This window comes from Pseudorasbora parva, chromosome 18 (genome assembly GCF_024679245.1).
Source record: "Pseudorasbora parva isolate DD20220531a chromosome 18, ASM2467924v1, whole genome shotgun sequence".
Lineage (NCBI taxonomy): Eukaryota > Metazoa > Chordata > Actinopteri > Cypriniformes > Gobionidae > Pseudorasbora > Pseudorasbora parva.
Genome location: NC_090189.1, coordinates 33,503,548 through 33,515,011, shown reverse-complemented (window position 1 = coordinate 33,515,011; position 11,464 = coordinate 33,503,548). Strand labels below are relative to the sequence as shown.

The 11,464-nt window shown below is 37.9% G+C and overlaps 1 pseudogene; it reads right to left on the bottom strand.

Moving 5' to 3' along the window:
* Positions 1–5,993: 5,993 nt before the first annotated feature.
* On the bottom strand, positions 5,994–6,110 carry LOC137047205 (5S ribosomal RNA; annotated as a pseudogene).
* Between the last annotated feature and the right edge of the window lie 5,354 nt (positions 6,111–11,464).

Sequence of the window (11,464 nt, the reverse complement as noted above, 5' to 3'; positions counted from 1 at the left end):
AGATAGATAGATAGATAGATAGATAGATAGATAGACAGACAGACAGACAGACAGACAGACAGACAGACAGACAGACAGACAGACAGACAGACAGACAGACAGGATACAAACAATACCCCATAATGATAATGTGAAATCTTTCTGAAATCTTTGCAAATGTATAAAAAAAAAAAAAAAAAAAAAATGACATGTACATAAAGATGTGCCTTTGCCATGAAACTCAGAACTGAGCTCAGGAACATCCTGTTTCCACTGATCATCCTTGAGATGTTTCTGCAATTTGATTGGAGTCCATCTGCGGTAAATTCAGTTGATTGAACATGATTTGGAAAGGCACACACCTGTCTATATAAGGTCCTACATTAACAGCACCCTGGTCCTGCTAGTTCAAGTGCACATACTGATGTATTTCTTCCTGGTTGGGAGGAGTTTGAACAGTTTATGATTGGGAGTCTCGTATGAACTTATAAGCTCTGCGCAAACACCTGCTGTGGTGAAGATGTTCGGTTGCTGGTAGTTGAGAGCCAGTAATGCGCTGCGCAGTTTTCACCACCCTTTGCATGCTTTCCTTTCTCCCGCTGTGCAGCTGCCATACCACACTGTGAGGGAATTGGGCAGAATAAACTCAACGATAAAACTTTGTGAGGTTCTGTGTGGATTGATGGGCTTTCTTGAGTCTCCTTAGAAAGTAAAGACACTGGTGTAGAATATGCAGAATATAGAAATATACATGAGTTGTCTTTTAGCTAGAATGGAAATCAAACAACTTGTATTATTATTTATTATTTAGTTATCTTGTATTTTAGGTTACACTTTAGTTTAGGGTCCAAATCTACACTGTAAAAAAAAAAAAAAAAAAAAAAAGTTAAAAAAAAAAGTTACCTGGTTGCCTTAAAATTTTGAGTTTATTGAAATTAAAAATTTGAGTTATTACAATGAACATTTTTTGAGATTCGACAACCTTCATTAAAATATTATTAAACGATTTTGTAAGCATGTTGGGTAATTGTGTGTGTTTTATTTGTGATGATAAAAATGCCAAATAGTGCTATTTTCATGATTTATCAATTTTTTTTAATGTGGTTTAGATACAATAATATTTTGAGTTTCTATTTATTAAACAAATTTCCTTCATTGTATCAACTCAAATTTTTAATTTCGATAAACTCACAATTTTAAGGCAACCAGGTTACTTACTTTTTTTAAGTTAAACCAACATTTTTTTACAGGTATTAAAGAGAGAGTTCACCCAAAAATAACAATTCTGCCATCATTTCGCTCTCAAGTTGTTCCAAACCTGTATACATTTCTTTATTCTGAACACAAAAGAAGATATTTTGAAGAATGTTGGTAACCAAACAGTTAAACAGTTGACTATGGAAGTCAATGGGCTCCATCAATACAGTAGTTCCCCATATTTTTTCAAAATGTCTTCTTTTGTGTTCAGCAGAAGAACGAAATTCATTCAAGTTTGGCACAACTTGATGGTGAGTAGACGATGACAGAATTGTAATTTTTGGGTGACCTATTCCTTTAACTAGTTGCTTATTAGCATGGATATTGATTGTTTATTAGTACTTATAAAACATATTACAAATTATTACACCCTTCGGTTTGCCAGTGTGATTACACCAGTTGCACCGCTCAGAGGACGGCCCTTATTTGGGTTATTTTGACAGGATTTTAATCATGAATTCCTTTATGACCTATTAACCCCCAATATGACCCCACTACTTTCATCCCCCCATGTGCAAATGATATATTGCTCAAATCAGTGTTGTTTAGATCTATCATTGTCAACACTAACACTCATTATAAGCCTTAATTGACTGCTATGTGATGGAGTCAGATCAGGGTCCCTAAGGATCTTGCTCTGTGATCCAGGTAATGCCAGATCATGGCTGGCTGACGGAGTCTCGCTAACAAGAGGGGACTGTGTCATCCATCTTGGGAAGTGCTCCACAGACGTATTGATCCGGCAAAGGCGCAACTCCCATGAAAGCTGTTCCTTGACGGATTTCTTACCGAGGGCACGTGGCGACAAGGCTCTGGAGATGTCTCGCCTTGTCCCAGAGACGACGGGGAATGCCGTGGCACTTGGGGGAAGGTTTCTGGATGTTCTTCCCATGTCAGGACTCGTGCATAACTGCACTTCCTGCTAAGCAAAGCGGACAAATTACACGTGGCCAGTCGATAGCGGTCACAAATAATCTAGATGCATAAGTACTTATTGACACAAGCTTCAATAAACCTGCATGAGTGGATTTAAATAAATACCGCCATTAATCAGCATGCTTTATCACTAACCACAGGTTAGGACCAGTGCCAGTCTTTTTTACTATCAAAGACCGACTGAATCTCTGAATGACATGAATAATCACTTTCGGATATGGACCACAGGGTACCACATTTGTTTGTGGCTAATCAGCCATGCATTAGCCAACAATTTGATGCATTTCAACCAATCTGGCTACAGCACTGGGTATTTGGGAATGGGGCTGAAACAATCTGGAATATAGACTATGTGTATGAACAGGCCATCACAAAATGAGACCAATTTGGTTGTTTTTATATAATTAAAAAATATATATATAAACTCATACAAAACAGTATATGACAAAAGTCTGACACCACATTAATTTTTTTATTTTTTATTTTATTTATTTATTTATTTATTTATTTTTACTTGTAAATGAACACAGTTTTAGCACTTTGATCAAACCTGCTGGTGCTCTTCATGTTTTTTTCAATTAAATCAATGTACTCTATTTTTGTTTGATAATATTTATTATTTTAAGGGGATTTTAAGTCATAATAGTCATAGTCATAATAAACGTCTTTACTTTTTGAGCATAACGTAAGCTGTCGTAAATCTTGAACGCTTTAGAGCACAGACTTTTGATCTTTTTTAAAAGTTTAAAAAAGTGAACAACTTAAAGTTACAGAACTTTACATTAATTGTTATGAAAAATGCACAAAAATAATATTTAAACTGTTTATTAAATATATATTTTCAAAAACACATTTGTGGCAAACAGTGCAGGCCAAGGGACTGTGAGAACGGGCGAGGTCTCATGTCACACGGAGGAACTCGGACGCATTTAAAGAGGCCAGGACCAGGCCTGGATTTTACATTGTGTTTTGTTTATGTTTTTAAGTTTTGTCTGTGATTAGGCTGCCATTTTTACTTTCAGTTTGTGTTTATTGATTAAAGTGTTAAATGTTCACAGGTTCTGTCTCCTTCTTCCCAAAACAAAGAACATTGTTACAAGGATTTACTCTAAAACCGCAAGAAAATCAAAGCCATAAATCTAAATCTAAAGTTGTGCTTGATATCTCAACACCAACAACAACAACAACAACAAAAAAACGTTTTCAGCAAGATTTTGTTTGGGTGCAGTACCAAGCGCTTCCACTAGATTAATTGAATTTACCATTAAATTCCAATGAGGTCATTGAGGTCAATGACCATGAGGAGTACAAGTGTGAATATTTTTTGAGGACAAGTTTTGTACCATTTAGACGAAGTAAAACAAATCTAAAAAAAAAAAAGAAAAAAAAAAGTGGATAAATGTTTGGTCAAAAATGACGAAGAACAAATTAACAAAGTTATCACATAAAACAAAGAAATATGTTTTATTTATATAGGCTACTAATCAAATATAGACAAGTAAATGTTATGCCATTAATTATGTGAATTCCTGTGAGCTAAATTTACCTTTGAGGGCTGATTTCATTGATTCACAAGGTAGACAAACCAAATAACAAGGAATTCTGAAATTATTATGTTTATGCTGGTATTAAACATTTTGTATTAAATTAGAAAATAATTTACAAAATAAGTATTTCAGTAACTCTTTACAATAAGGTTCAATTCATTAGTTAACCCATTAGGTAGGCCTATCAGGAATACTGATGTGCATATTTTGTTGCATTGTTTATTATTCTATTAATGTTAATTTATACATAGTACCAGTCCAAAATTTCCAAATCTTTAAGTTTAAAAACAAACAAACATTGTTTTCAACACATTAGATTGATTTCTAAAGGATCATGTGACACTGGAATAATGATTTTGAAAATTCAGTTTTGCAACAGGAATAAATTACATTTAAAAATATTATTAATTTGCAATTCTATTTCACAATATTACTGTTACTATATTTTTGATCAAATAAATGCCACCATGGTGAGCATAAGACACTTTTTTCAAAAACATCTTTATGATTTTTCTCTGACCGGTGATGTAAATATACAGAAGGCAATTTACAATCTTGTAGCAAAAGGTTTTTTTAGAACTTTTGAAAGACGATCCATAGGAAATTAGCGTCTTTAAGAGACACATGAATCATATGGTCTTGTCCTTCAAAGAATTAATTCTGTCGACCAACAGTTAACTCACCCTGAGGGCTCAACAATAGTGAAACAATGCATGCAACTGACTTTACAAGCCAACAGACAGAGGGCAAGTCCTTGAAAAGTGCAGTTTAAATTGCCCACCAACGCTTCAGTCATTGACAAAAACCTCACAAAAGAAAACCCAAGACAATGCTACAAGCCACGCGCAGCAAGACAGAGGGTGTAACATTGCACACTGTCCGTTTGCCCACACAAAGAGTGAAGGAAACACAGAAAGAGAAAGAGAACAGCAGGAAAAGGGAGATGACTCACTTCATACACTGTCAGGCTTCAAAGTGCTCATGCATCTGCAACAGCTGCTTGGGCGACATGCCATTTCTGAGCTCATCAATTTATATCTTCTTGTTGATTATGCTAATTCTCTCTAATTGTGACACTCTTACGGTTTTATGCACAGTTGCATGAGTTTACAGTTTCACACAAAGTTGCACCAGGCAAGTTAAATATGAAATTTTTCACTCTTTGTTATATTGCAGCCATTTGCTAAAATGTTTACGTTATTTTTTTTCTCATTAATGTACACACAGCACCCATATTGACAGAAAAACACAAAATTATTGATATTTTTGCAGATTTATTAAAAAAAGAAAACCTGAAATATCACATGGTCCTAAGTATTCAGACCATTTACTCACTATTTGGTAGAAGCACCCTCTCGCCATGAGTCTTTTTGGGAAAAAGATGGAAGAAGTTTTTCACACCTGGATTTGGGGATCCTCTACCATTCATCCTTCCAGATCCTCTGCAGTTTTGTCAGTTTTGATGATAAATGTTGGTGGACAGCCATTTTCAGGTCTCTCCAGAGATGCTCAATTGGGTTTAAGTCAGGGCTCTGGCTGGGCCATTCAAGAATAGTCACAGAGTTGTTGTGAAGCCACTCCTTCGTTATTTTAGCTATGTGGTTAGGGTAATTGTCTTGCTGGAAGGTGAAACTTCGGCCCAGTCTGAGGTCTTGAGCACTCTAAAGAAGGTTTTCGTCCAGGATATCCCTGTAATAATAATAATAATGATAATGATAATAATAATAATAATAATAATAATAATAATAATAATAATAATAATAATAATAATAATAATAATAATAATAATAATAATAATAATAATAATTTGTTCGATTTATATAGCGCTTTTCAAGGCACTCAAAGCGCTTTACATTGAAGGGGCAATCTCCTCAACCACCACGAATGTGCAGCATCCACCTGGATGATGCGACGGCAGCCATATTGCGCCAGAACCCTCACCACACACCAGCTGATTGGTGGAGAGGAGACAGAGTGATAAAGCCAATCAGGAGAGGGGGATTATTAGGAGGCCATGATGGACAGAGGGGCCAATGGCCAAATTTGGGGTTTGGTAACCCCTGGTAACCCCAGGATGCCAGGGTTACACCCCTACTCTTTTTCCGAAGGACATCGTGGGATTTTTAATGACCACGGAGAGTCAGGACCTCGGTTTAACGTCTCATCCGAAAGACGGTGCTCTTTGTCAGTATAGTGTCCCCATCACTATACTGGGGTGTTAGGACCCACACAAACCACAGGGTGAGCACCCCCTGCTGGCCTCACTAACACCTCTACCAGCAGCTACCTGGTTTTCCCAGTTGGTCTCCCATCCAGGTACTGACCAGGCTCAGCCCTGCTTAGCTTCAGTGGGAAACCAATCTTGGGCTACAGGGTGATATGGCTGCTGGTAAATACATTGTACTTGGCTGCATTCATCTTTCCCTTGATTGCAACCAGTCATCCTGTCCCTGCAGCTGAAAAACACCCCCACAGCATGATGCTGCCACTCCCATGCTTCACTGTTGGGACTGTGTTGGACAGGTGATGAACAGTGCCTGGTTTTCTCCACAAATATCGCTTAGAATTAAGGCCAGCAAGTTCTATCTTGGTCTCATCAGACGAGATAATCTTATTGCTCACCATCTTGGCATCTGCTCACTCTTCAGTTGTTTTTTTAGCAAACTCCCTGCAGGCTTTATGTCTCTTGCACTCACGAGAGGCTTCCGTCGGGCCACTCTGCCATAAAGCCTCGACTGGTGGAGGGCTTTAGTGATGGTTGATTTTCTGCAACTTTCTTCCATCTCCCGACTGCATCTCTGGAGCACAGCCACAATGATCTTTGGTTTCTTCTTTACCTCTCTCACCAAGGCTCTTCTCCCCTGATAGCTCAGTTTGGCTGGACGGCCAGCTCTAGGAAGGGTTCTGGTTGTCCCAAATATCTTCCATTTAAGGATTATAGAGATCACTGTGCTCTTAGGAACCTTAAGTGCAGCATAATTTTTTGTAACCATGGCCATATCAATGTCTCTGAGCTCTTCAGGCAGTTCCTTTGACCGTGTGATTCTCATTTGCTCTGACATGCACTGTGAGCTGTAAGGTCTTATATAGACAGGTGTGTGGCTTTTCTAATCACAAAATGGACAGAACCTGAGTTAAATATACACTCACCTAAAGGATTTTTAGGAACACCGGTTCAATTTCTCATTAATGCAATTATCTGATCAACCGATCACATGGCAGTTGCTTCAATGTATTTAGGGGTGTGGACCTGGTCAAGAAAATCTCCTGAGCTGCAAACTGAATGTCAGAATGGGAAAGAATAAGCAATTCTGAGCGTGGTATGGTTGTTGGTGCCAGACAGGTCTGTCTGAGTACATTACAATCTGCTCAGTTAGGATTTTCACACACAACCATTTCTAAGGTTTATAAAGAATGGTGTGAAAAGCGAAAAACATCTAGTAATCGGCAGTCCTGTGGGTAAAAATGCCTTGTTGATGCTATAGAGGTCAGAGGAGAATGGGCCGACTGATTCAAGCTGATAGAAAAGCAAATTTGACTGAAATAACCATTCATTACAACCGAGGTATGCAGCAAAGCATTTCTGAAGCCACAACATGCACAATCTTGAGGCGGATGGGCTACAACAGCTGAAGACCCCACCGGGTACCACTCATCTCCACTACAAATAGGAAAAAGAGGCTACAAATTGCACAAGCTCACCAAAATTGGACAGTTGAAGACTGGAAAAATGATGCCTGGTCTGATGAGTCTCGATTTCTGTTGAGACATTCAGATGGTAGAGTCAGAATTTGGCGTAAACAGAATGAGAACATGGATCTATCATGCCTTGTTACCACTGTGCAGGCTGCTGGTGGTGGTGTAATGGTGTGGGGGATGTTTTCTTGGCACACTTTAGGCCCCTTAAGGCTGCAACATACTCCGCAAGAACAGAGAAAAAAGTTCTCGCTCCCAGGGCTGCGAGAACAAAATGACGTCAATCTGTTCTTGCAGCCCTGGTTTGGGAGTTCTCGCAGCTTGTTCTCGACACATCGTCTGAGCAGAACTTTTTTCTTGCGGGTGTCCGAGAACTATTGTGTGTTTGGTCAGAGATTTAAAGTGGGCGTGGTTAATGCGGAGAAACACAGATGATCGGCACCTGCTTTTCTCGTGAAGAATGAATGCACTGGCCAGAACGAACTTTGTTCTTGTTCTTCCCGCTTCGAGAAAACGAACAAATGTCTTTGTTCTTGCAGAGTATGTTCCAAGCTTTATTGCCAATTGGTCATTGTTTAAATGCCACGGCTTACCTGAGCATTGTTTCTGACCATGTCCATCCCTTTATGACCACCATGTATCCATCCTCTGATGGCTACTTCCAGCAGGATAATGCACCATGTCACAAAGCTCAAATAATTTTAAAATTGGTTTCTTGAACACGACAATGAGTTCACTGTACTAAAATGGTCTCCACAGTCACCAGATATCAACCCAATAGAGCATCTTTGGGATGTGGTGGAACGGGAGCTTCGTGCCACAAATCTCCATCAACTGCAAGATGCTATCCTATCAATATGGGCCAACATTTCTAAAGAATGCATTCAGCACCTTGTTGAATCAATGCCACGTATAATTAAGGCAGTTCTGACAGCGAAAGGGGGTCAAACACAGTGTATGGTGTTCCTAATAATCCTTTAAATGAATGTATTAGTGTCACAGGAAAGATTTTGAATACTTAGGACCATGTGATATTTCAGTTTTTATTTTTTAATAAATCTGCAAAAATGTCAACAATTATGTGTTTTTCTGTTAATATGATGTGCTGTGTGTACATTAATGAGAAAAAAATAACTTAAATGATTTTAGCAAAAATATAACAAAGAGTGACAAATTTAAAGGGGTCTGAATACTTTCCATACCGACTATATATATAAATATAATAAATATACTGTATATATATATATATATATATATATATATATATATATATATATATATATATATATATATATATATATATATATATATATATATATATATATATATATATATATATATATATATATATATTCTTTCTTTCATTCATTCATTCATTCATTTATTTATTTTGAATAGTGTGAATTTTACATACTATTTTTTCACAGGTGTTTTACATGTATTTTGAAATGGGCGTTGTGTTGTGCTGTGCTTTAAGGTTGAAGGATAAACTAAATAAAAAAATTACTGGTCATTTTCTGACAGAATATTACATGTTCTTCTTTAAATGTTTATGAATTCCGGTTTGGTTTTTAATATTTAATTCATGGAATGCATTCAATTTATCACACCTATAATAAATGTGATCAATTACATATTTATGTACACAACATCTATGTTTTGCTCACTAGTTAAGCTTAAATATATCTCTGATCATGTATCAGCATATAAAATCCAACTTGTGATCTTGCAAATTCTTTCTCTTTAGAAACAGGACAGATAACTTGCAAACATTTATGTCTTTTTAATTGAAAAAAGTTGAAATTTCAGAAGCTCAATACACAAAGTTAGCAATTTTATATGCATCCACCCAAATCTAAAAATATGTATGAGTCATTTTAAATACCGATGATGAGATCAAGCAGAACCAGTACTATAAAGACACATTCATACACAAAATCTCTATAAGGTTTCAGTGCAGAGAATGTGATTCTGAGCGTGAATAACAACACCACATGGGTCTCCTGCAGTGGCAGTTTTGTTCTGCACTTGTAGTTGCTGACAGCGGCCCATGGGTCCTATTGTCTCTCCGTTCTCACCGCTGAGAAGCGAGACCCTGGGGTCAAAGTTAAAGAGAGACTTGCCAAAAAAACACTCCTTGTTCCACAGCTGACCCTTTCACCCTTCTCACACAGGTTCATTTTAGAGGAGACCCAAAACACAGCCACACACTTTGTTTTGTGTTAGCTCAACTGTAGTTTAATGACTAAGCATCTAATTAGATGGGGAGAAACACCACCCCAATATGGTCTATGCTTCCCCACATCGGCCAGGCAACTGGTGGCAGGCTTTCCAGCTGACAGGGCCCCACGTGACTATATATGGATGGCCGTGGGGGTAGAAGCCCCCTGGACGCCCATCATATGGCAGGCCTGAGGGAAGAGGAGGAGGTGGTTACTACAGGGGCAAGCCAATAAAACTAATAGAGATGGTTACAGTCAGACCCTGTCCTCCACTTCCCCTCGGGCAGCTTCTTTGATCAGCTGACCCTCTTTTACAGCACTCACTCCATTCTGCTTGGCTGTATGTCTTTGTCCAGCTTTGTCCTACTACACACTTAAGAAATGGAGTAACGCTTTATTTCAATAGTAAAATTTAGACATTCCACTAACTATAAGTACATGCTACCAAACTCTCATTCATTTGTAACTACATGTCAACTTACTGTCATTACAGTGGTCTCTTAGGTTGTGGTAAGGTTAGTAGAATAAGTTGACATTCACTTGCAAAGTTACTTATTGTCAGGTTGTCTGTTGAAAGAGCATCAAAACAAATTGAGTTAAAGGTGCACTATGCAACTTTCCGTCCACTGGAGGGTGCTATTCTAAACAAAAGCCCCATTCGCACGGGACTAGTATTATCTAGGGACCTCTGGTGATTTGTAATAATTGCAGAGACTGTCTGTGATCTTAATCCTATGCGAATCGGCCATGTCTGTAATTTGTAAAGTAAAAATTCCCCCGCAAATTACCTACCATATTTCACCGCACACGAGGTCCTGTGATAATAGTAGTCCCGTGCGAATCGACATCTCTGTGATTTGGCCAGGATTAGGCGGATCGTCTATAATTTTTGCAAGTTTTTTTTTCTTCCTGTGAGCATTTCTATCTTTATCTTTCACGAAGAATAAAGTCTGCATTCATAATGCGCACCTTTTATGAATTCCCGTGCAGCCGCATGGATTATATTTTCACTTTAGAATGAGTATCAATTTGGGAGTAAACTGATTGAATGGTGTGTTTAATATTAACATCAATACTGTTCTTAATGAAAAACATAACAAAACAGTATCAATCAATCAATCAATCAACTTTATTTATATAGCGCTTTTACAATCACGATTGTGTCAAAGCAGCTTCACAGTGTCAAACAGGATAATATTGCGACAAAATTAGATTTGGCTGTACAGCCGTACTGGAGAAAACAGTGATGTTATCAGCTTATTTTAATTTATCATATAGCGACAATGTTGGCAGATCAGTATTATAGTTTATAGAATTAAATAAGACCTAATTCATATATTTTATTTGTATAATAAGTTGAATAACTTTAATCATATTTTTAGTGTCCCCAACTGAGCAAGCCAAGCCAAAGGCGACAGTGGCAAGGAACCAAAACTCCATCAGGGCATGATGGAGAAAAATAAACCTTGGGAGAAACCAGACTCAGTCGGGGTGCCAGTTCTCCTCTGGCCTATTAACACACCGTGTAAGATTATTATTCTGGCAACCTTACAGGTCGGAAATCATATTAGATCGGATTATTCAAAATTTTCAGGGTATCACGGAAGAGACAGATTTATTTAGGATGGGGCGTCAATTACACAAGAGTATGAATACATGAAAGATCGGAATTATTGCGCCGAAGACGGGTTTTGAGCATGTCGTGCCAGTGAGGCAAATTCGGAGGAGACACCATTTGACACGGCTCAGCAGACACTCCAGGATGCGTTGGTCATGTCCAGGCAGGTCCACCATCCGATCCGGACAGGGCCCAGATCCGGGATAAAC